Source organism: Bos indicus, chromosome 8 (assembly GCF_029378745.1).
Source record: "Bos indicus isolate NIAB-ARS_2022 breed Sahiwal x Tharparkar chromosome 8, NIAB-ARS_B.indTharparkar_mat_pri_1.0, whole genome shotgun sequence".
Classification (NCBI taxonomy): Eukaryota; Metazoa; Chordata; class Mammalia; order Artiodactyla; family Bovidae; genus Bos; species Bos indicus.
The window spans coordinates 31,188,227-31,214,310 of NC_091767.1; positions in this window are offsets into that span (position 1 = coordinate 31,188,227).

Below are 26,084 nucleotides of genomic sequence, written 5' to 3' on the forward strand. Positions count from 1 at the left end.
ATGGATGGAGTTTAGACAATTCTCTTTTTCATGTTTTGGAGGTAAGTTTAATGAGCCCTATCCTGCAAGAAGTGGGGTTGGAGCTAGATGTCACATCATAGTATTGTCTAGAGCTGTGCTAGCCAATACGTTCACCACTAGCCACATGTGACCATTAGAAATTAATTAAAAAGAAATAAACGTCAGGTTCACAGTTGACTCACCACACTTCATGTGCTCAATAATCATTTGAGCCTGGTGATTACCTAATTGGACAGCACAGAACATTTCCATCTTTGCCAAAAATGCTATCGGAATGTGAACTAGATGAATGAAGAAGTGCATCATAATATGAATGAAGGCGTGACATCAGTGGCTGTGGGGAGCAGTGATTAGCTGCTGAGAGCAGTGGGAACTTGTGATAAAAGTATGTGAGGAGGGTGGGAGATGTTGATAGTGAAGGTCCCTCAGGTGGATGAGAATACTTAGGTTTGAAGTGATAGCAACCAGGGAGTATGCAAAGACTGGATATAGAAGAATGATAAAAGGAGAACTGTGTTAAAGAAAATGGCCTGGCATAATTGAGGATGGATGGAAGAAAGAGTAACTGCAATTTGCAAAGCTGATTCAAAAACATCCTCTTTTGTACCAGGCTCAGTCAGGAAGATGGAATGAAGACCTAGTCCAAAAAGCTAGAACATGTCTCACACCATTTTTAGTTTTCTCTGGGAAGTCACTCTGAAACTAATGTAAGCTTTAAAAAAGTCAAAGATAGGATGGATTCAAACTTGTCCATTTTCTTGGATATGCAAAGCTGAGCTTCCTAAGTCACAATTTATAGTTGGGAGGAATTGTATCAGCCATCCAGGCCAGTTTTATCACGTCATAAGTGGAAACAGAAGTACAGAGATGAGAAGTGAATTCCCCGTGGCCTCACAGCTAATGCAAGGCAAGCCTTGAACCAGAGTGGAGATTTTCCAATTTCCAGACTGGGGGTCCTCTTACATATCACTTTCCAGATTTTAGTGTATAGTGAAATTCAAAGCCAATCACACACACAAAATATTTTTCATGGAGTTTTCAGAATGGAAGAATGCTGAGGAGGAAAGCAAAGAGTAGGAATAGCCAGTTGAAAATTAAAGATCAGATATTATTGTTTTGTGAAGAAAAGTAGAAATAGGTTCTTAAATTTTGTGGTTTACATGAAGCACCAGGAATGAAAGCATATAAGCTCACCTTCTTTTATTGCTATTATGATTGTTTCTTTTCGAGGTATCAATTATTTGACCTTTGGGGACTTAGCATTATATAAAATCTTATCTACCGGAGACTATTACTCTCATGTGAACTACAATGCCTTGTTAGATAGACACAATGCTTTCTATTATTGCTGTTTAATCTGAAGAAAAACAAGGAAAACATTTCCCTTAGTAAAGTCTGAGTAACACAGAGCTGCCAGACTGGACTGCAAGATTCAGGCGGCAAAAGAAGGTAATCTGAGTTTTGTTTTATATCAATATTTATTATTGTATCAGCAGCTACATTTGATGTGCTTATAATTTATTAGTCATCTTTATTGGGAAGCAGAAACAAATTCTGTAGTTCTCATGAATCACATATCCTCCAGGCATTTTTTAAATCTAACTTTTGTTTACTGTCGCTTGTACTGAACATTTCTCATTGCAATTCATGGAGAAGCTGTTCACTAAAAACTAGTATCTGGCCTACTCCAGTATTTTCCATTTTATTAGTCAATGGGAGTTGGCTTTAAACTACCAAGCTTATAATTTATTCCCGGAACAGACAATTTAAACATTGTAGGATGTGTTCAAGCACAGCTCAAAGTTTTAACAAGGCTGTTCTCTTTATTTCAGAGCCCCTCCCTGTCAAGAAGGCTCTTGTATTTTAACAAAGAAAACACTCTTTTTTCTTTTTTTTCTCCAGTTTTCCTTTGAGCTAGAATGTGTATTGAAACACTTTATGAGAAAAGTAGTATGAAAAACTAAAGTTAATCTCCAAGAAGGAAAAAAAATGGGAGGCTTTTGAGGTCATATAAAAATTAACTGAAAAGATGGCACAATTATTTTGACAGCAGGTGGGATCTCTAAGCTGTTAATTAAGAGACTAACCATTAAGAACATGAAGACTCAGGTTTCCAGAGGTTTACTGATTCTTTTCTGGTATTTTGAGAAGTTTTGATTATATGGTACTATTTTTAAATGTCATTTTATAGCTTAAAAAATGACAGAGGAAGAACCTTAACAAAATGATCATCCTGAGGGGACAAGAGTAAAAACCACTGTATTACAGATTTTCATCTTACATAACTCCAAACTATTTCCCCTGTGGACAAAAGCCCATTCATTATGAGAAGTAGGTGATATAATTCAACATGCCTATGCTAGGCCAACTAATAAATCAGGCAGGTTGGTGCCCTCGGCAAGAGTGGTGTCTTTAGCTGATGGGATAAATAGATGGGTGGACAGATAGAAGAATGAACTGATGGATAGATGAGCAGGCAATATTAGTACTCATGTAAACAAATGTCACCCAGTCAAATAGAAAAAAATCAGGAAGAAACAAGAGAATTGCAAATTGGTAGATAGTCTCAATAATGATAGTAGAAGTAACTCAAAGAACACTGTGGGTTCTTTCTGGCAGGGACTTGGTCTAACTTTACATCCTCCACATCTGTCAAGGTTCCTCTCATTCAGCAGTAGTTGAATAATGTTGGATAAAAGGAGGTAGAAGAAAAAAGGAAGTGATGTGAAGGCTATCAAATTGCATTTCAGTGAACAAAAAATGGGGTATTTCTGTTAGAATCGAAGACTCAATATTACAGAAGGAAAGCAACTAGGGTGGAAATAAGGACTTTTAAAGATGTTATTCTGAAGCATCCTGTCTAGGAAGGCCTAAGGGGACCTTGTTAAAGGGGAGGGATATTGGAGATAGGACTATAGGACTGGAAGAACATGCAGGACCATGAAATAGGACAAGGCAGGGAGCACGGAGACCAAGGTAGTTGTGGAGGTGCTATTTCTAACTGTGGAGCCATGGACAAACCTTCTTTAGGACTCAGTTTTGTATTATATTAAATCCTTAATCTAATTTACCCCGTAGATCCTTTCCTAAGTCTAATGTACATTTTTGTAATCCATATGTTTCATTCCAGAAGTCCCTTGTCTAACTCCCTAGAAATAAAGGTAATTATTTTCTCTTTGGGGGAACGTAGGCAGAGAGCAGAAATACTGGTTATCATTTTATCTTCAGTTATGCCATGAATGACTTGCAGTTTTTCTTGTTTTTCAAATGTGATTTTATTATATGAAACCCTAAAATGCTAAGTCTCCATAGGATTTCTTAAAAGCAACACCTGGGAAAGAAGTTGGGTTTGAGGCAAAAAATTACTTTAAAATAAACTTATCTTAAAAATGTCAATATTTTAGTATGCATTTGAAACTACATAAGCAAAAGTGCCAAAACTTTTGTATTCTTTCCTTTTTAATAAAAACTGTTTAATAATATTTTGCATTGGAATACACGATAGAGCCTTATGTTTCATTGGTTTAAGCTTTCAAATTGGGAATTTCAAGAATTTAGTGAAACACACCCTTCATCCGCAGGTTTGGCAGGCCGCAGCTTTCAAATAACCATTCATACTCTCCATGCAATTATAGACTTTTTTCTAGAGGTAGATTTCTTTTTAGATACGTACAGTGATGCACAGAGGGCAACCCATGGATACCTATACCTGAATATTTATTTCTCTTCTGTAAGAGGCTGGAAACAAAATGTTTCTGTTGGTAGAAAATGACAACTATAGATTAAAAGGGAGATGTTCCACAAGTCACAGGAGGCATGGTAAAGTGAACATGTGGCAGCTTTACCCCAGTGTAGAAACACTTTGAAGAGAGATAGAAATGAAGTGAAATCTGCTCACCCAATAGTGGGTTTTAGTGGAAGAGAAAGGCTGAGGGGAAAGAACTCTCAGGAGAATCGCATAAAAGGCTGAAGTGGGGGGACGTTTGCCTGGAGCTGGTCCTCAACACACCAGCATTACGAGGTAGTGATATCAACATGCAAAAGTTTGAAGAACGGAGCACTTCATCTTGTTGAGGAGAATCAATCTATCGGCTTGTAGGACTGTGTCCCATGTATTAGTGGACTGGGAACTGTGGCAGGTGCATTTAGAAAAATTGGAATCTTCTGAAGAGAGGCATTTTAGGTCCAGAAAATCTTCTATTGGTTCTGTTAGTATTCTTAATCATAAGTCTATTTCTGTGAAAAAGGATTTTTATCTCTATTTTCCAGATAAAGGAACTGAGAGAGAAGCAGTTAAATGACTTTTCCCAGGCCACACCGCAGGTATGTTACAGGGCAAAGGTTTAAAATCATATTTACATGATTCTTTTATTTTTTGTATGTTTACATGTATGTATTTTTCTTTTATTTGCATTTACCAGTCATTTTTAAAATCCATGTGGAAAATGTTAGAACCATAGTTGCAATCATGTCTTGGTGTTTTTGTCTGAGTCAGGATCTAATAAAACTCCTTTAAAGTTGCAATCTCTGGACTTCCCTGGTGGTCAAGTGGTTAAGAATCTGCCTGCCAGTACAAGGATATGGATTCCACCCCTCTTTAGGGAAGATTCCACATGCTGCAGGGCATCTAAGCCAGGGAACCACAACCACCGAAACCTGAGCTCTAGAGGCCAAGCTCTGCAACGAGAGAAGCCACAGCAATGAGCAGCCCATGCACCTCGACTAGACAGTAGGCCACACCTGTCGCAACTAGAGAAGGCCTGCGTGTAGCAATGAAGACCCAGCACAGCCAAAAATAAATAAATACTCTTTTTTAAAGTTTGAATTTCTCACTTTGAAGAGTCGGATGTGGTATTGACAGCTGTGGGCATCAATGTGTGTGTCTCAAACACACATTGTTAAAACTCAGCAGGAATGATCATTGGACCGTTTCTTAATACCATTCATTAGGAATCAGTTTGAAACATAGAAATTTGCAAGACTAGTAAAGACAGTACCCAGATCCACTTATTGTTTATAATTTGTCCTATTTGCTCTGTCTTATCTACCACCTTTATTTCAGTATTATCAGTTCACCCACCCAGCAATGACCTTTGCAGCACGTTTTCCCTCTAGTTCAAAATACAATTAAGGATCACATATTTTGGATCCTTTACTTATAGTGTTTCTTTAGTCTCCTTTAATTTGGAACAGCTCCCAGGAGCAGAAAGACACTTGAATGAAAACTCTCAGAAAGTAATATGACACCATCCTTCTAGGGGAAAAAGTTGGGCAGGAAAGAGGTCAGAGTGGAGTTGGAGACTCCCATGCAAGATTCACTGACCATCTTCCCAGGCGTCGTAGAATTACCAGGGAAAATCCCAAACACCGTTAATCAGTGGTGATAATTTGTCTTTCTAAGGTATTTCATAACACCCAAGGTGATATTTCTCTACATCGTTCATCAGCTGCCTTCTACCTCAACTGTTTCTGGGATAATCTTCTTCCTGTGTGAGGGCTGACCTGGAGGACAGTGGGGAACAGAATCCCATTGAACGAGGCACAGATGTTTCTGAGGATCTGTGCCTTCTTCAGCCAAGGACACGTCAATTGAAGGCCTCACATCGAGGAAACCTTTGTTGCTTGAGTTTTCCAGAGAAGAAACAATGAAAAATTATTCCATCCACTTGATTTATTTGACTGTGCCAGGTCTTAGTTGCTGCATGTGGGATTGTGGGATCTAGCTCCCTGGTCAGGGATCAAACCTGGGTCCCCTCTGCTGGGAGCATAGAATCTCAGTCACTGGGCCACCAGGGAAGTCCTAGTTTATCCACTTTAAATGAATAACAGAAGTGGGAAACTGATTGTAATGAATGCTTGTAATGAATTCAATCCCGAAAAGCATTTATTTGTGATTGACGAATATCTTCATCTTGCCTAGATAGAGGGGAATGACATGAAGTTCCCAACTCTCATCCTTTTTTTGTCTTTCACATCACCACAAGGCCAGGAAGAGGATCAAAGATAGGAAGATGGAACACTCAACAGGTGTGTTTCTGCCCCTTCAACTCTGTGCTTCCCAAGGGTTAACCTTGAACTGTCTTTCTGTGGGGACCCAGGTTGACAGTCTCTGAGGATGTCAGTCATTAGAGTTAGTCATTCTCAGAAACAGAGCCATCAAAAGAGAAGTCTAAGGGAAGGAAATTAAAGTTCTTAGATTCCTGCTCTGGTCAGACATGGGACTAAAAGTATGATAGGGCTGGGCAATGGGGCTTGCCTACTCAGCGGTGGTATGAGTTGCATTGTACCCTAGTCAGGGTTATGCAGAGAAACAGAACCAACGGGATGTGTATATAAAGATTTGTTTAAGGAACTGGCTCATGTGATTATGGAGACTGGCAAGTCTGAGATCCACAGGGTGGCCTGGCAGGCTGGAGACCCAGGGAAGGACAGATGTTGCAGTTCAAGTCTGAAGGCCATCTGCTGGAAAATTCCTTTTTGCTCAGGGGAGGTCAGTCTCTTATTCTATTCAGGCCTTTAACTGATTAAATGAGGGCCACCCACATTATGAGAGAACGTGTGCTTTATGCAAGTGGACTGATTTAAATGTTAATCTTATGGAGAAGTACCCTCACAGCAACATCCACTCTGAATAGGTTTTAGCAAAGGCATAGTCATGTATCTTATTTGTAAAAATTTTATACAATAAACAGCTCTTCTTTTTGCCCCAGCAGATTTCACTTTGCATTTAGTATATTTGTGGCAAATATTCTTCTTTCTTTTTTCTTTATTGCTTCAGTTACAATACTAATTGTACCATTTCCACTCTTTATTTTAAATGATGTTTTCCATACAAATAAGTTGGTAATATCATTGTAAAATCATTCATTTCAATTTAATTATCAATTAAAATTATATAGATATCATAATAATCTGTGGTGTTTTCTTAAGATAGTCAAATAACACATCACAATATTGCATTGGTGCCTAGAAAAAAAAATTGAATTCATTGGCAATAACAAGCCATGTGCTTATATCTGATACTTGAAAAGATGCACTCATACCTCACATACAGTATAATTCAATATTTAATAAGATGCAATAGAGAAAAATGAAAGACTGAAATGGTATTAAATTGAAAAGTAATTTGCACTGTGCAGTGATGGATAGTTAGGTTGTTTCCATGGCTATTGTGAATAATTTATAACAAACATGGGCATCTATCTCTTCTAGATCCTGACTTCAATCCCCCTGAATATATAGCCAGAGGTAATTCTATTTGTAATTGTTTGAGGATCCTCACACTGTCTTCCATAGTAGCTACACCACTTTCTGTTCCCACAACAGAGCACAACTGTTTGCTTTTCTCCACATCCTCACTAATGCTTGTTGTCTATTGAAACTTTTTGATAATAGCCATCCTTCTCCAAAACAGACATACAAATGGCCAACAGGTACATAAAAAGGTGCTCAGCATCATTGATCTTCAGGGAAATGCAAATCAAATCCACAGTGAGACATCATCACCTCTGCTTTGGATCAAGACTTCAGACTTGCCTGGAAGTTCCCAGCCAGTGTCTGAGCATGTGGTGGCAGGGGGATTCTAGAACCTGACCATTTTGGCAGGACCTGGTTTATCAGTTTTCCATCTATAGTTCCTGTTTGGGCTGGTGGAGAATTTGCCTCCAGCAACTTTGCCCCTCCTGCCCCCTCCCTGCTTTCCTTCCTCAAGGGTCATCAGCACTGTCACCTGATGCCTTTCCTTACCCACACCTACTTCCTGCTCCTTCCGGTCCCCGATGGACATCATCACCCTTTCTCCCTTGTTAAACATCTTGTCCCCAAATTCCCTTTTCATGTCTGCTTCCAAGAGACACAGTTCCTTGAGTTGTTTCCCTTTTATTCTGCTCTGTGATTGCTTGAAATATTTAGTGTCTCCCATCCTTTCTTAGGGATGTTTTTAGATTCTCTGGCAGTAAAATCCCACATATTTCTACACACAACTTACTGAAATCTACATTGCTAAGGTTTATGTTATCAAGAAATCTAAGATGATATATTCATGTCCTCATATTCTGAAGTCTTCCTTTTTTGCTAATAACCACAAATGTTTTCTTTTTCTTTTATTTATATTTTAATTGTAGGATAATTAAATATTGTGATGGTTTTTGCCTTATTTTAACGTGAGTCTGACATAGGTATATACATATGCCCCCTTCCTCTTGTAGCCTCCTCCCACCTCTCTCCCCAGGTTGTCACAGAGCTCTGGCTTTGGGTTTCCAGTGTCATACAGCAAACTCCCACTGACCATCTGTTTTACATATGGTAATATGTGTGTTTCAGTGCTATTCTCTCAAATCATCCCACACTCTCCTTCCCTTACCATGTCCAAAAGTTCATTCTCTATTTCTGTTTCTCCTTTGCTGCCCTGCTCATAGGATCACCAGTACTATCTTTCTAGATGCCATACACAAGTGTTAATATATGATATTTGTCTTTTTCTGACTTAGTTCACACTGTATGATAGGCTCTAGGTTCATCCTCCTCATTAGAACTGACTCAAATGCATTCCTTTTTATAGCTGAGTAATATTCCATTGTGTATATATGCCACAACTTCCTTATCCACTCATCTGTTGATATCTAGGTTCTTCCATGTCCTGCTACCGCTGCTGCTAAGTCGCTTCAGTCGTGTCCAACTCTGCGACCCCATAGACAGCAGCCCACCAGGCTCCGCCTTCCCTGGGATTCTCCAGGCAAGAACACTGGAGTGGGTTGCCATTTCCTTCTCCAATGCATGAAAGAGAAAAGTGAAAGTGAAGTCGCTCAGTCGTGTCTGACTCTTCGAGACCCTATGGACTGCAGCCTACCAGGCTCCTCTGTCCATGGGATTTTCCAGGCAAGAATACTGGAGTGGGGTGCCATTGCCTTCTCTGGCTTCCATGTCCCAGCTATTGTAAATAGTGCTGCAGTGAACATTGGAGAATATATATACACCTCTTTTAGTTATGATAACCACAAATTTTTAACATTATATAAATCAAGTAACTCTAGAGTTGTAGCCATTTTGCCCAGCTGTGCTCTTTTATAGATCCTAGGATTTAGTTGAGAGCCAGAGTAATTAAGTGATTCATCTCAACTTGCAAAAATTATAGAAAAAATTTCCATCATAAGTGAATTGTCTCAAGAGAATGTCTTCACTTTCATGACATTTCTAATCAGAAAGGATTGATCCTAACCCTAGACTGCTCCTTTACTAATTTTGTTCAATTACTTGCTAATGTCTTTAAGATTATTTTACTCATCTAAGGCTTGATAGACTGGCTGTATATATGTGATGAGTGCCTTCTCCTTGGGGATATATATTCCATATATACTGGGGGAAAGCTATTTGCTAATGCCTAGATTAACAAGGAATGAGGTGATTATAGAAAGACCATTAATTAATATGTATTTAAATATTTAATTTTATTAGTCTGGGCCATCAAGTTAACAGAGTGCAGTATCAAAAGACATAAAAATGCTAATTAATAAAGAAAAATTAACTTTGATAATTTTTTGAATGTTTTTGAAAGTATTCTTTTTGCCCCCCCCCCCGTTCTGTCCATGGCTCCCCACCTTCCTCCTTCTTCATCCAAGTGGCTACTGCTCTGATTGTCTGTTATTCGATCAACAATTAACCCCAGGGAACAGAATATAGGATTTCCCAGGAAGGCATGATTGGCCTCCTTTCCTGCAGACATTGTGGTGCTTCTTGGGAAGAGAAACTCAGATTAGCTACTGAAAGGTGAGACAGAGCTGGGAGGTGCCTACTCAGACTTGGGTAGGAGGCAAGGAGGATGGCAGTTTACAACAATTATATTTTATAGTCCTGAAAGGATTAAACACATACACACCCAGTTAATTTGACCCCAGGAGGCATGTAAGCGATTTTCTTCCCCTAAGTAATTCTGTCAAATGTATCCATGTTTTCATTAACTGCTGAAATAATTTTTTCTATTCATTGCAGGGTTATACTGTATTTTTTTTGTGTTAATAAGTATTTATCCTCTTACTTTATACTATTATAATCATTAACTGCGGTGTGTAAATGTGCTCGTTATTACTGTCTAACTTTTGTTGAAAAAAAGCACAATAAAGGAGTGAAGGTGAAAAAAACATTACATAAAAAGCATGCAGCCAGAGTTTCCTGCCAAGTAGCAGGCACTGAATTCATGACATTTAGTTTCTGTGCCCAACAGCTATGTCCTGTGGTTTTATTGAAAGAGAATACTGATCAGCCCAGGGAACATAATATTCTTGAGAATTGCACATCTTGGATTTGAAGAAAATGAGAAATTGGAGGGAAAATATCCATGAGGTTCTTTCTCTCCTTCCTTCCTTCCTTCACTACCCTCCACTCGTTCTTTCTCTTTTTCTTGTTTTTTTTTTTTTAAATTGGAGTATAATTGCTTTACAATGTTGTGTTAATTTCTGCTGCACAACAGCATGAATCAGCTACAAGTATACATATATACCCTCCCTTGTGAGCCTCCCTCCCATGCATCCCGAATCCCACCCCTCTTGGTCTTGTGCAGCTCTTTGCCACCCTGTGGACTGCAGCACGCCAGGCCTCCCTGTCCATCACCGACTCCAGGAGTTTACTCAAGCCCACCCCTCTAGGTCATCACAAAATACTAACCTGAGCTTCTTGTTCTTTTTTTTTTTTTTAAAGGAAACAATTTAAGACACTGTAACTGTGCACCAGGAAGGCATCAGATGTAATATACAGATAAAGTAGCTTCCTCACAGAAGTATCCATTTGGAAAGTTTGTTACCACACAGAAAAAAAAAATGTACAACGTTAAGAACTAACCATAAGGAAAAGTGAAATTAAATGCTGGTAAGTGATACAAAAAGAATAAGCATTAAGGAGGAACAAATGCATGTATACATGGCTCAGTTACTTAAAAAAAGTCTCATAGCTGTCAAAGCACTTCAGGGATGTTGTGGATAAGCAATGTCTTGAATATGACTTTTTTTTTGTACACAATATTTTAAAGGAAACAAAATCTGGGGATTTTGCAAGTGCAGCCTTTTCACTATGCAGTATGTTAATGCGTCAGATTGGTTGTGCTGTGGAACAGCTTGAGGGAATGGCAGTATTTTAATAATATTATGTGGTAACCTGGCCTTTATAAATCATCTTTGTTTACCTGCAAGATGGTATTAGCTTAAGTACAGAAATGTCACTTCTACAGATATGTATCCTTATTTGATTTTTTATTTGTATTAATGAAGTAGCATTAATGTCTTTTTTTAAGGAGAGGAATTAGATTTGGAGGCGAGGAATGATGATTGTTGAAGATAAAAACAACCGTGACTGTAGTTGTGAGGGTTGGATGTTGGCTCCAGTTAATTCTTATTATTTTATATTTTTTCACCATGAGAAAGCTGACTGAATTTCTTACTAGTTACAGCTGAAAGGCAACAATAATGGAGCACCATGGAAGTATATCTGCTGTCCTCTTTCTTTGTCTTGAGTTATTCTAAAGTCTGTCTCACACACATTATTTAAAGAAGGGCCATTGGGACAGATGGAGAAACTGAAGCACAGAAAGTATAGCTCTGAGCAGTGGTTAGCTCTAAGCTGCACTTATTTATGCGTCTTGCAGAGTGTATTAAAAAAAATCTACATGTTTTTACTCTATTTTAGTGTTTTCTTCTCTGCATCAGATAATTTCTGTATGTGTTGATTGGTTTTAGAAATGCCTCCTTCTGAAAGTCTGCGGGAAGGTGACAGTGCTGGCTACCACACGCCCCTCCCGACGGCATCCGCTGCAGGAGCGCTGTTGTCAGGCTTGTCCACTACAATGAATTATGCATAACCGGAGGGTTAGTTCTTGGCATGGAAAAAGTGTGACATGTTAGATTAAAATTAAATATTGAGCAGGCGTCTTCCTAGAGAAATGAATCAAAGAAAGATGCTTCTTTATCACCAGTGAGTCTGGAAGCTTCCTGTTGTGAGTCTTTGCAAAAGGATTCACAAAGGAATGACTGTCACAACATGGCATCGAATGCGGAGGACTTCATGCCCCGCTCCGTCCTCCACGCAGGTTGGTGTTATGCAGAGGACACCATGCCCCACTCCATCCTCCACTCAGGTTGGTGTTATGCGGAGGACACCATGCCCCACTCCATCCTCCACGCAGGTTGGTGTTATAAGGAGGACGCCATGCCCCGCCCCGTCCTCCACGCAGGTTGGTGTTATAAGGAGGACGCCATGCCCCGCCCGGTCCTCCACGCAAGTTGGTGTTATAAGGAGAGCTGCCGTCTCTGGGGTCGCACAGAGTCGGACATGACCGAAGCGACTTAGCAGCAGCAGCAGCTCTTGGAAAGGACTTGATGATCTGGATCTTTCTGTAACTCTGCTGCTCTTTCCTTGCGCCCTTTATGGCCTTTGTTTGAGTGGGGCCTGCACTGAATCCACAGATCCATGGGGGGCAATTCTAAATCAAATTGCAACAACAATGATATCAGCCATGAAACTCAGAGGAAAACATCCCAAAGGATTTCCCTTTCCCCTCCTCACCCAGGAAAGCCCAGTGAGTAAGCACAGAAAACAGCAGAAGTCTACTGAGAGAAGATGAAGGACCCACTCAGAGCCACTCAGGTGGGCCTGGGAAGGGAAGAAAGGAAATACAATAGCTATCGAACAAAACAACCAACCTTCTCTTAAAATATCACCTCCAAATTTAACTTGCATTTGTTGGTCAATTTCCATATCGATTCCTTCTCCCCACCCCACCCCCCTTTTTTTTTGGTCACACACTAAAAGAGAATCAATATACCATCCCTGTTTTTCCAAGCAGAGTAAACCATGCACCAAAAAAGAGGTTATTTAGAATATGCCTATTACAAACTTGACCCTCCCAAATGAATCCAGTATTTTCAAGACCCTGGACTAAAATTTCTTAGGCCCTTCACCTGATATGGTAGCTGATGTTAAGCTCTGAGACTTGGCTAAGGATGTTCTAGGTCATTTCTTTCGCAAGGATGGGCTTGCGTCTGGTTGTTTATATCTCTGCAGACTAGAGGTTCCTTGGCAGATACTGGACTGCCATCTCTGATGGTGTTCCAGTGCCCCCTGAGGGCTTCTAAGTGTAATAAAAGCAAACGAAAATGTGACTTCATATGAAATAATTCACTATGCAGGAACAAAGCTGAATATGGGACTCAAAGGATCTCTGGAGTAAAGATTAACTGCCAGTCATCAGGAAACCTAAAGTCATTTGAAATAAGAGGTGCCACAAGCCAACAGATAGAAGCCATAAACGCATACAATATTAATAAAGCAATTACAGTAAGTGCTATAACGTTCTGCTTAGCAAATCTCTTGCCACTTCAAGAAACATCTGTCTCCGCCACTAGAAATTACTGTTAAAAAAACCGAACCAAACAAAACAAGCTGTGCTTTGTGTTTCAGCTTTTCATTCAGTATCCTGATCAGCCAGTCCACTGCCAAAGCTTCAATACCAATTTCATAGCCTATTCCCTGGGTTGGGTTTCCAATCCGTGTAGCCAATTGTACTTATCGTAAGCGGAGGAGCAATTAGCTGATGCACTGCATTGTGCAAACTGCCTGGATCCAGTCACGCGTAATGTCTCAGGAGGGTGGGGAGGAAATTCAAGTGACCAGATGAATCCTTATTTAACAGCAACTGGCTTGAGCCTTAGCTTCCCCAAATCCTGACAGTTGTTGGCTCCTTATACATTAAAAAAAATAAAATTTCATGTTTAATTACAGGGCACATGCTAGTGACTTTGCTGCTGGTCAGTAAAATTCAGACATGGCTGCTAGAGGGAGGAGTCTATGGCAATGAATGCCCACCTTTTCAGAAAACCAGCCTGACCTAGGTTCTGTTCCCTGTTTGAACAGGAATGACACAGATTCTCTGGAAGTTTCCTTTTCCATATTTGAAAATAGGAAATTCAATTCCTTCCCATCTCACAGGGAATTCAAACAGAAACTTTTCATGAAAATGCAGTGTATAGTGTATAACAGGGTAAAGACGTCCCAGTACACAAGCTGTGGAACACTTTATCCTGGAACAGTTAACAGTTTCTTAGAAAATAATTGAGAAGAAAGGCAACATGCCTAAGTAATCACTGACTCTTCTGTTGAGAAGAGACACAGCAACAAGGTTGTGTGATTCAAGAAAGTGGGAATGAAGATGTGCTTCAATTATGAAGAAGATAAAGGCTGTAATGGTTTCTTACGTGGAAAGTTATGACAGAAGATAAAATTTCACACGTCTGCTGCTTGGGGTTGTCAATCTAGGTGAGCAATTGGGTTAAGAACCGTTCACTCCAGTATTTAAATTAGAACCCTTCAAGTTATGTAGGTTTTTTTTTTTTTTTTTTCACATTTATCACAAAGCCCTGATTTAACTGATCACCAAATCCCTCTTCTTGTTATCTATGTCATAAAATGGGCTTCCTCTTATTATTCTCCTCACTGACTTTGTCCAGGCTGTCTCCATTTTTGTCTAGACTTCAGTGACCTGCTGAAGTCTTTCTGCCTGTGGTCTCCTGTTCCTTTGGTATGTTCCCCAAATAGGTAACAGTATGTTTTTCTAAAATTTGTATCTGATGTATCATTTCCCACTGCAGTCTTCTCCAGGAACTCCCTGCACCTAATGAACAAAGCCTGAGCTCTTTCGGTGTCCTGCCGAGCACTTGTGATAGGGCCCTTTGCGTGACTTTTTGCTTCCATGTGTCCTGACTTCATATATGGTCCTTTCCTTCCAGACTACTTGCAGTTGCTAGAATATGACACTCTTTTGTGCCGGGCAACGTGTACTTCTTTGTATGCCATTCTTTACTCTTGTCCACAGACCAGTCACTTCTTATCCTTTTCTCTTTAGATTATTATTATACATAAACCTGGGCTGGGTTTGCCGGTCACTTCTCTGCACATGCCAGCTTTTAGAGTACCACTCTTAATGTATATGAGATACAGCATCGTAACATACTAGAAAGAAGGGGGCTTTGGAATCAAACTTGAACTTAAGTCCTCGTTTATAACCTACATAGCATGTTATTTATACTCTTGGAAACCTAGTTTTCTCATTTGTCAAAAAGGAAAAGCATACTTAATTTTTATCAGGATTAAAAACAGCATGTAATGAAATACACCATGCTATACTTGTAAGGGCTCAACATACAACAGCCACAATAGATTACATCCTAATTGCTTTGTTAACTGTCTTCCTCATCTTGTTTAAACAGTGACCTCCTTGGAAAAAGGGATTATATCTTATTTCTTCTCGTTCATCAATCTGGCCTCAGGACCTAGCAAAGATCCTGGCACATAGCAATTGTATAATACATATTTGCTCAAAAGATAAAAAAAAAAAAAGATGAATGCTGAAATCTCTTTGAGAATTTGTACTATAGCAGGATTAGAAATAATGACATTGATAGTGTCTATACATCTCAATCATTTAATTGTATGGTTCCTGATCTTTCTTATGCTGACAAAATAACATCTTTGGAAGCAGTTTCTTCTGGAAGGACAGACTGCTATCAACATGAAACAAAGGCCTGTATATAACATAATCTCATGTTGATTTACCATCTTTCTCAGGTGGTTTGGATGGAATCTGATAGATGGCTCTGAATTTTGACTTCTAGTTGGAACATCCCATGTGAAGCAGAGAGTGGAAAGAGATAGGAGACGACCAGTCAATCAGAGGCCAGGCGGAGAAGTGTGCTGCAGTTCACATTTACAGCAGGGACTCCCCCCTTTCAGGGAGTTATTGAAGGATTTAAACAAGGATGTGACAGAACCAGATGTCTGCTTTAGCATTTTATATGGATAATGTGTACAGGATGATTCTCAAGGGAGTAAGTCTGAAGAATATCAGTTAAGAGGTTGTTGAAGATGGTGAAGGGCTGAAGTAAACAGAGGTCGGGACAAGCTTCAAGGTCATGTGACCTGTGCAGTCACATAAGCATGGTCCCCCACTTAGAAAGGTCCGGGGCTAGCTTTCATGCTCTGTTGTCATTGTCTTGAAACTTTTAATAATTTTCGATAAAAGGACCCAGAATTTTGCACTTGACTCTGCAAATTATGTAACTGGTCTTAGCAGAGGTAATAGGAGGGAAATCATATTGGATGGGCCAGCACTCAGGAAGAAAGTGTTCTGCTCCTCTTTGCTTTCCATTTATTGATGTGTTTATTGGCTGTGCTGGGTCTTCATTGCCGCATGCGGACATACTGTAGCTGTGTCAAGTGGAGGCTGCTCTTCACTGTGGTGCTCAGGGTTCTCATTGTGGTTCTCTTGTTTCAGAGCACAGGCCCTAGGCACACCGGCTTGGTAGTTGTAGCTCATTAGGCCCTAGTAGTTGGGGCACATGAGCTTAATTTCTCAACTGCATGTGGGGTCTTCTTGGACCAGGCATTTAACCTGTCCCTGCATTGGCAGGCAGAGTCTTTTAAGTTTCTGTCCTTCAATAAGAAATTTGGACATCTTATCCAGGCATTAGATAGTCAGGATTGACAAAGGATAGAAAAAAGTATCTCCATTTTTCTATCATTCCCTGATTAAAACATAAAATTTTATCTTATGCCCAAGTGGGATAAAAATTGTGTAAAGGACGTTGGAAGCCCAAGGCCAACTCCTTCTAGCCTGAAGGATTGTGACAGCAAGATATGAGAGAGAGGCTTGAAGGGGAGCGTGTCCTCCCAGCCTTCAGGTTCCCATGCAAGGCACAAGTTCACATGCCCTGAGGATGACATAGAGGCAGTGATGACCGTGAGAGCCTGGATTCTGCATCTCAGCAGCTGTCATTATTTTTCCAGAAGACTAGTATTTACTCTCACCCTGTACCCCTTGCCAAACAAAACTCTCAAGCTTTGCTGCAGTATTTGACTTTGGAGCAGAAGTCCCCATACTGATTGAGACTAGATTTCTTGACAGCCTGTTGTTGGGATGGTGCTCAGAGCTGAATTTAAGTGAATTAAAGAAAATAAAGTGTGCTGTTTCTGTTACCTAAATATGAGGTTGCAAATTCATACCTGCTGCATAGCCTAAAGCTAATGTCTGGTACTAAGAAGATAGAAATATTAAGATATAATCTTCATTGCAAGAAGCTAATTCCCTTATCAGAGTAAATATCTGAATATTTTAAATATCTGAAATCACATCATTATATTCCTTCCTCATGTGTAAGTTTAATAGACTTTTATATTGGTAGGAATTGTACAACCGCAATATATGTGAACAGTTGTTCAGTAGCTAAGTGCTATAAGGCTTTTCGTGACACCATGGACTGAAGCATGCCAGGCTCTTCTGTTCTCTACTATCTCCCAGAATTTGCTCAAATTCATGTCCATTGAATTGGTGATGATACCTCACCATCTCATCCTCTAATGCCTTCTCCTTTTGCCTTCAGTCTTTTCCAGTATCAGGGAACCTTTCAATGAGTCGGCTCTTCACATCAGGTACCAAAGTATTGAGGCCTCAGCTTCAGTACCAGTCCTTCCCGTGAATATTCAGGATTGGTTTCCTTTAGGATTGACTGGTTTGATCTCCTTGCAGTCCAAGGGACTCTCAAGAGTCTTCTCTAGCACCACAGTTTGAAAGCGTCAATTCTTCGATGCTCAGCCTTCTTTATGGTCCAATTCTCACATCTGTACAGGACTCCTGGAAAAATCACTGCAGCCACAAAATTAAAATGCTTGCTGCTTGGAAAATAGCTATAACAAACCTAGTTCAGTTGAGTCGCTCAGTCATGTCTGACTCTTTGCGACCCCATGAACCGCTGCACGCCAGGTCTCCCTGTCCATCACCAACTCCCAGAGTTTATCCAAACTCATGTCCATTGAGTCGGTGATGCCATCCAAACATCCTCTGTCGTCCCCTTCTCCCGCCTTCAATCTTTCCCAGCATCAGGGTCTTTTCAAATGAGTCAGCTCTTCGCATAAGGTGGCCAAAGTATTGGAGTTTCAGCTTCAACATCAGTCCTTCCAATGAACAACCAGGACTGATCTCCTTTAGGATGGACTGGTTGGATCTCCTTGCAGTCCAAGGGGCTCTCAAGAGTCTTCTCCAACACCACAGTTCAAAAGCATCAATTCTTCAGTGCTCAGCTTTCTTTATAGTCCAACTCTCACATCCTTACGTGACTAGACATTGTATTAAAAAGCAGAGATGTCACTTTGCCAACAAAGGTCTGTAGAGTCAAAGCTATGGTTTTCCCAATAGTCAGATATGGATGTGAGTGTTGAACTATAAAGAAAGCCGAACACTGAAGAATTTATGCTCTCAAACTGTGGTACTGGTGAAGACTCTTGAGAATCCCTTGGAAAGCAAGGAGATCAAACCAATCAAACTTAAAGGACATCATGCCTGAATATTCAGTGGAAGAACTGGTGCTGAAGCTGAAGCTCCAGTACTTTGGCTACCTGATGGGAAGAGCCAACTCATTGGAATAACCCCTTATTTCTGGGAAAGATAGAGGACAAGAGGAGAAGGGGGTGACAGAGGATGAGATGGTGGGATGGCATCACCAACTTAATGGACATGAGTTTGAGCGACCTCCGGGAGAGAGTGAAGGACAGGGAAGCCTGGCATGCTGCAGTTCATGGGTCTCGAAGAGCTGGACGACTTAGCAACTGAACAATAACACCTAAAACCATAGGTTTGACTCTGTGGAACTTTGTAGGCAAAGTAACATCTCTTCGTTTTAATACACTGTCTAAAATCTGTCCCTGTTTCCACTTTTTCCCCATCTATTTGCCATGAAGCAATGGGACTGGAAGTCATAATCTTAGCTTCTTTAATGTTGAGTTCCAAGCCAAGTTCCAAACTTGAGTTCCAAGTTTTTTCACTCTCCTCATTTACCCTCATTAAGAGGCTCTTTAGTTCCTCTTTACTTTAGAGTGGTGTCATCTGCATATTTGAGGTTGTTGATATTTCTCATGGCAGCCTCAATTCCAGTTTGTGATTCATCCAGTCCAGCATTTAGCATGATCTACTCTGCATAAAAGTTAAATAAACAGGGCAACAGTATATAGCCTCGACGTACTCCTTTCCCAATTTGGAACCTATCTGTTGTTCCCTGTCCAGTTCTAACTGTTGCTTCTTGACCTGCATACAGGTTTCTCAGGAGACAGGTAAGGTGGTATGGTACTCCCATTTCTTTAAGAATTTTCCACAGTTGATTGTGATCCACACAGTCAAAGGCTTTAGCGTAGTCAGTGAAGTACAAGTGGATGTTTTTCTGGAATTCCCTTACTTTCTCCATGATCCAGTGAATATTGTCTCTGGTTCCACAAACTCAGTGAATTTGATCTCTGGTTTCTCTGCCTTTTCTAAACCTAGCTGGTACATCAGTTCATGTACTGCTGAAGCCTAGCTTGAAAGATTTTGCGTATAATCTTGCTAGCATGTAAAATGAGCACACTTGCACAGTACTTTGAACGTTCTTTGGCATTGTCCTTCTTTGGGATTGGAATGAAAACTGACCTTTTCCAGTCCTTTGGCCATTGCTGAATTTTCCAAATTTGCTGACATATTGAGTGCAGCACTTTAATTACATCATCTTTTAGGACTTGAAATAGCTCAGCTGGAATTCCATTACCTCCACTAGCTTTGTTCATAGTCATGCTTCTTAAGGCCCACTTGACTTCACACTCCAGAATGTCTAGCTCTAGATGAGTGGCTACATTCATTATCTGGGTCATTAAGACCTTTTTTGTATAGTTCTTCTTTGTATCCTTGCCACCTCTTCTTAATCTCTTCTGCTTCTGTTAGATCTTTACCGTTTCTGTTATCATGCCCATCCTTGCATGAAATGTTCCCTTGATATCTCCAGTTTTCTGCAAGAGATCTCTCGTTTTTCATATTCTATTATTTTTCTTTTTCTTTTTTTTTTTTTGCATTGTTTATTTAAGAAGGCTTTCTTACCTCCCCTTACTCTTTTCTGGAGCTCTGCATTCAGTTAGTTATATCTTCCCCTTTCTACCTCGCCTTTCACTTCTCTTCTTTCCTCACCTATTTGTAAAACTTCCCCACTCACTTTGCCATCTTGCATTTCTTTTTCTTTGGGATGTTTTGGTCACTACCTCCTGTAGCGTTACAAACATCGGTCCATAGTTCTTAGGAACTCTGTGTACCAGATCTATCCCTTGAATCTATTTGTCATCTCCATTATATAATCATAAGGGATTTGATTTAGGTCATACCTGAATGGCCTAGTGGTTTTCCCTGCTGCTGCTAAGTCGCTTCAGTCGTGTCCGACTCTGTGCGACCCCATAGACGGCAGCCCACCAGGCTCCCCCGTCCCTGGAATTCTCCAGGCAAGAACACTGGAGTGGGTTGCCATTTCCTTCTCCAATGCAGGAAAGTGAAAAGTGAAAGTGAAATCACTCAGTCGTCTCTGACACTCAGCGACCCCATGGACTGCAGCCCACTAGGCTCCTCCGTCCATGGGACCTTCCAGGCAAAAGTACTGGAGTAGGGTGCAATTGCCCTCTCTGACTTTCTTCAGTTTAAGCCTGAATTTTGCAATAAGGAGCTCATGAACAGTTACATATTGTTAAAATTGATACACTCTGCATTTCCTAACTGCCACAGTATAGGGTTTAACATTATAATGCTCCTTCATACCTTCTTTACAATGCCTTTATTATAACTTTCCCTTTCATCTTTGTATAATTAAGAATTATTTGTTTTTATGGGATCTAAAGGGAAATAAGAACTACTAGGATAAGAAATAAAGTTGTTTGCACCTACCTACTTGGTATACATTTGTGGGGAGATTTTAGGTTTGTGCAGTTCTTAGTACTTACAAAAATGACGAACATCATCTCTTGCTGATAAAGGTATGGACCCATCACTTTTAATATTAACTATTTTGTGCTTTTCCAAAACTGTATATAAGATTCTAGAAGAAGTGATGGCTGTCCATCTTGATGGTCCCAGGTGCCCAAGTCTCTTATATGCACTGCACTGCATTTGCTACCGACAGCTCTAACATAGTTAGGACTAGTGTAAGATTTGCATGGAAAGAGCTGCTTTTCTGACAGTTGGCCTGCCACTCTTGAAGCCTACATTAGAACCAGATAGTAGTTATTTTCTTCTTATTTTTGTAATTGGTCCATAGGCCTGTAAACACTACTATTAATAGGTATCTCTTATTTTTTATTTTTACTTCATTTCCTTGATTGTTGAAAGCAAATATTTTTACTCTTAAAAAATTAGGAAGTGGAAAAATATTTAGATGCTTCCCAGGTGGCTCAGTGGTAAAGAATTCGTCTGCCAATGCAGGAGACTGGGGTTTGGTCCCTGGATCAGGGAAGATCCCCTGGAGATGGGCATGGCAATCCACTCCAGTATGCTTGCCTGGAAAATCCCATGGACAGAGGAGCCTAGCAGATTGCAGTCCATGGGGTCAGAAAAGAGTCAGACACAAACTAGTGACTAAACAACAATAGCAAACATACTTGCTGATGCTGTTAAGTCGCTTCAGTCGTGTCCGACTCTGTGTGACCCCATAGACAGCAGCCCACCGGGCTCTTCCATCCCTGGCATTCTCCAGGCAAGAACACTGGAGTGGGTTGCCATTTCTTTCTGCAATGCACACATGCATGCTAAGTTGCTTCAGTCATGTCTGACTCTAGCAAACATACTTAATGAAGAATTAAAATTGTTTTTCATAAGCAAACTTTTAAGTTTTGACCTGAATTATTTTATTTTTCCTATAAACTCATAAATACTTTCCATAAAAGTGTAATCTCTGCCTGGGATCATTCTAAGGGCATTACCTTCAGTTAATTTTCACAATGCTATGAATTTTGTAATTTTTAGCTTTTTTTGATGAGGAAACAGAGGCTCAGAGTCATTAATTTTCCCACTGTCACGTGGGAGATAAAGTCAGAGATAGGATTGGAACCCAGGTCTGATTCATTCTGAACTAGGAAATACTAATGCCTTAGTTGGGGCTTAAATGGTACATATATTTCATTATCTTTATTTTCCCATTAATATTAAAATGCAGTATTAAAATAAAAATAATTTTATTTTTCATTAGACATTTTCAAATATCTTTAATAACTATTAAACATTAATTATATGGATGTTTCATAATTCATTAAATTAGCTTCTTTATAAGTAATCTCCAAGGCATTCCCCAAACAGATCTAATCTTAAAGCTTTGTTGTATTGGTTTAACTTCAGCTTAAAGTCAGTTATGTATTTCTCTGATTGAGGGATGTTACTCCTTACTCGGGTTAAATTTTAACGGAGATTTTCCAGTGCATTTTAATTTTAGAAAATATTATACTGTGGGGATACTACATCTCATGATGGAAGAAAAACAGGAAGCACTCCTGTTTGAATCAGTGAGGGAGATGAGCAGCAGTTCTGTGCTACCTGACCCGCCCAGCAGATGGCGCCCTCACCATGGAGACTTAAATTGCACCCTGGGAGAGCTGCAGTTTTCATTGAATCATTGTAATTCTGTAGACAGAAAAATTCCTTACTTTTGCAGCTCTTGTCACTTTTAATTTGGAAAGATAAAGGACAGCATGTTAGAATCCAGATATTTCATGCACTGAAAGTTGAAGTGAGGTTGGGATAAAGTGCTTAGAGATGTCTGGGAAGGGGTAGCAGTTGGATTCCTTTCTTCAAAGTGTACCAGGGAACAAGATTTTTGAAAGGAATATGGGGCAGTCATAATTAAGGCTTTGTTTTTGAGTTTTTACTTTCTGAACATTGAAATATTTCATGTGCGAAGAAACACAAACAAGACCAGGAATAACCTGAGGCTGAAAACATTTGCAAAGTAAAGTGTGCCAGGTGTTTCTTCTGTGTGGTGGATTTCTCAACGTTCTATACCCTTGGATTGTGAAATATACAATTAAAGTGGAATGAACAATAAGAGAGATACGTGAAGAAAAGTAACTGTGGTTTTAACTTTCCATGATTTGAATATACTGAATTAAAATAAATAGACAACATACTTTTCTATCAAATCTAGTCTGGAGATGTATTTAGACGCTACAGTTAAATGAAACGGAAATTAATGTGTGTGTGTGTGTGTGTGTGTGTGTGTGTTTAAATAACGCTTCTAAAACATTTGGGGAGTTATGGTTTTTACTTATCATAAATAGGTACATTTTTTTCTAATGTCAGAAAAATTCTTTCCCATACTTGAATTATTGAGAAGTTTTTATTTTATTTTCAAGGAAGAGTAGCTTAAAATGGATTGGATAATTTCCAAGATTTTTAAAAATATGTTCTGATCTAGCTTAAGACTGTTAACACATATTTTTCAAAGACAAGGCAATTTGGTAAAAATAAAAAATTTTAGAAAATGAGGTTTTCTTAGCAAGAAATGGACTTAACAAAATAACTGTTTAAAAGCCTAGTTACTATATATTCGATTTGAACCAATAAAATCAAAACAGATTTTTTGATGGAAATTGAAACACTAACCCTGAAATTCATATGAAAAAGCAATGTACCTAGAATAACCAAAATTATCCTGAAAAAGAACAAAGCTGAAACACTTGAACTACCTTATTTTAAGACTTAACAATAAAACTATCATAGTTAAATTAATGTGGCAAGAATAGGCAGAGATCCTTGGAACTGACCATGTACCAACATAAAATAGTTGATTTTCAGGCAGAGCTTTATAATTAAATAACAAGAGTCTTCTCAATAATGTAGTCAGGCCTATTAAATAAACGTGGGGGTAAATCAACATTTACTCTTACCTCACAGTATGTAGAAATTAATTCAACATGAATCATAGAACTAAACAAAAAAGCTAAAGTCACAAAGCTCCTGGAAAATATATAACATCTTCAGAACCTTGTGTTTGGGGAGTTCCCTAGAGGGGGCACTATATCAGAATTAAACTTCCATTCAGTGAAAACCGCTGTAGACAATAAAAAGCAAAGCCATAGACAGGGAGAAGATATTTGCAAAATATATATTGGACCAATGATTTATATTCAGATTATGTAACTAATTCCTACAAATCAGAAAAAAAAAGAAAGATGACCTAACTTTTAAATTGGGAAATATCTTAAAGAACTTTACCAAGGAAGATTCCTAACTGACCAGTAAGTATGTGAAATGATGCTCAACATCAGGAGTCATCAAGGAACTACAAAATAAAACCAAAATGAGGTACTGCTATGCATACACTAGAATGACCAAAACTTTAAAAACTGGCCATACCCAGGATTGGTATGGATGCAGAGCAACTGGAGTTCCCAACGTGGATTAGGATGGATCCTAAATTTAATAACTCGTGTTTTTGTAAGAAGTGGGAAATAGAATCACAGAGACAGAGGAGATATACAGGGAAGAAGGTCATGTCAAGACTAGAGATTGGAGTCATGCTGACATAAGGTGAGGAGTGCCAAGAACTGCCAGCAGCCACCAGAAGCCAGAAGAGGCAAGTAAAGATTCTTCCCCAGAACCTTTGGAAGGAGTTTGCCTGTGATAGCACGTTGATATCACACTACCTGATTTCAGGAGTTCTAGATTCCCAAACTCTGAGACAATGCATTTCTGTTGTTTTCATCTACCCAGTTTGTGGTACTTTGTTATGGCACTCATAGTAAATGAATACAACCACCTTAGAAACTTAAGTGATAACCTTACACACACACACACACACACACACACACACACACACACACATATATCTGCTTTGAAGTGAAGCGTTAGTCACTCAGTTATGTCTGACTCTGCGACCCCATGGACTGTAGCCTGCCAGGCTCCTCTGTCCATGGGATTCTCCAGGCAAGAATGCTGGAGTGGGTTGCCATTCCCTTCTCCAGGGGACCTTCCCGACCTAGGGATCAAATCTGAATCTCTCATGTCTCCTGTATTGGCAGGCGAGTTCTTTACCACTCGCACCGCCTGGGAAGACCTATCTTATGACTCAGCAATTCCACTTCTTAGTGTTTAACCACAAAGACATGAAAGTATTTGTGTGCAACAATATTTGTATGAGAATATTGATAGTGGTCATGTATGGATGTGAGACTTGGACTATGAAAGCTGAGCGCCAAAGAATTGATGCTTTTGGACTGTGGTGCTGGAGAAGACTCTAGAGAGTCCCTTGGACTGCAAGGAGATCCAACCAGTCCATCCTAAAGAAGATCAGTCCTGAATATTCATTGGAAGGACTGATGATGAAGCTGAAACTCCAGTACTTTGGCCACCTTATGCGAAGAGCTGACTCATTGGAAAAGACCCTGATGCTGGGAAAGATTGAGGGCCGGAGGAGAAGGGGACGACAGAGGATGAGACGGTTGGAGGATATCACCGACTCAATGGACACGGTTTTGGGTGGACTCCAGGAGTTGGTGATGGACAGGGAGGCCTGGCGTGCAGTGGTTCATGGGGTTGCAAAGAGTCGAACACGACTGAGCGACTGAACTGAACTGATTGATAGTGGCTTTAATTGTTATAGCCAAAACTGGAAACAAATGTGTAAAATAAACACTATTTAGCAATAAAAAAAGAATAAAGTCTATAGCATGGTTGATCATCAAAAACCAAACCAGAGAAGATAGTAAAAGAAGCCAGAAATAAAAAGAGTATATAAGTCCATTTATATGAAGGTTAAGGTCAAGCTAAATTATTTTCAGGCAATAAAAATCAGACCAGTGTGGGAGGCAGTTGACCTGAGAGGGCCTGAAGGAACTATCTTAGGTACTGGGAAAGTTCTGTATCTCCACTCTGGACATGCGGTGTTGTTTATGTTAGTTTATAACATTTGATATGACATTTATCAGAAGCCACTGAGCTAGGTACTTAAGTAGATTCATTTTATTAAATGTAAATTATATCTCAACTTACCTTGTGGCTCAGTTGGTAAAGAATCCACCTGCAATGGGGGAGACCTGGGTTCAATCCCTGGGTTGGGAAGATCCCCTGGAGAAGGGATAGGCAACCCACTCCAGTACTCTGGCCTGGAGAATTCCATGGACTGTATAGTCCATGGGGTCACAAACAGTCAAATACAACTGAGCAAATTCCACCACTTTCATATCTCAACAAATGTTATAAA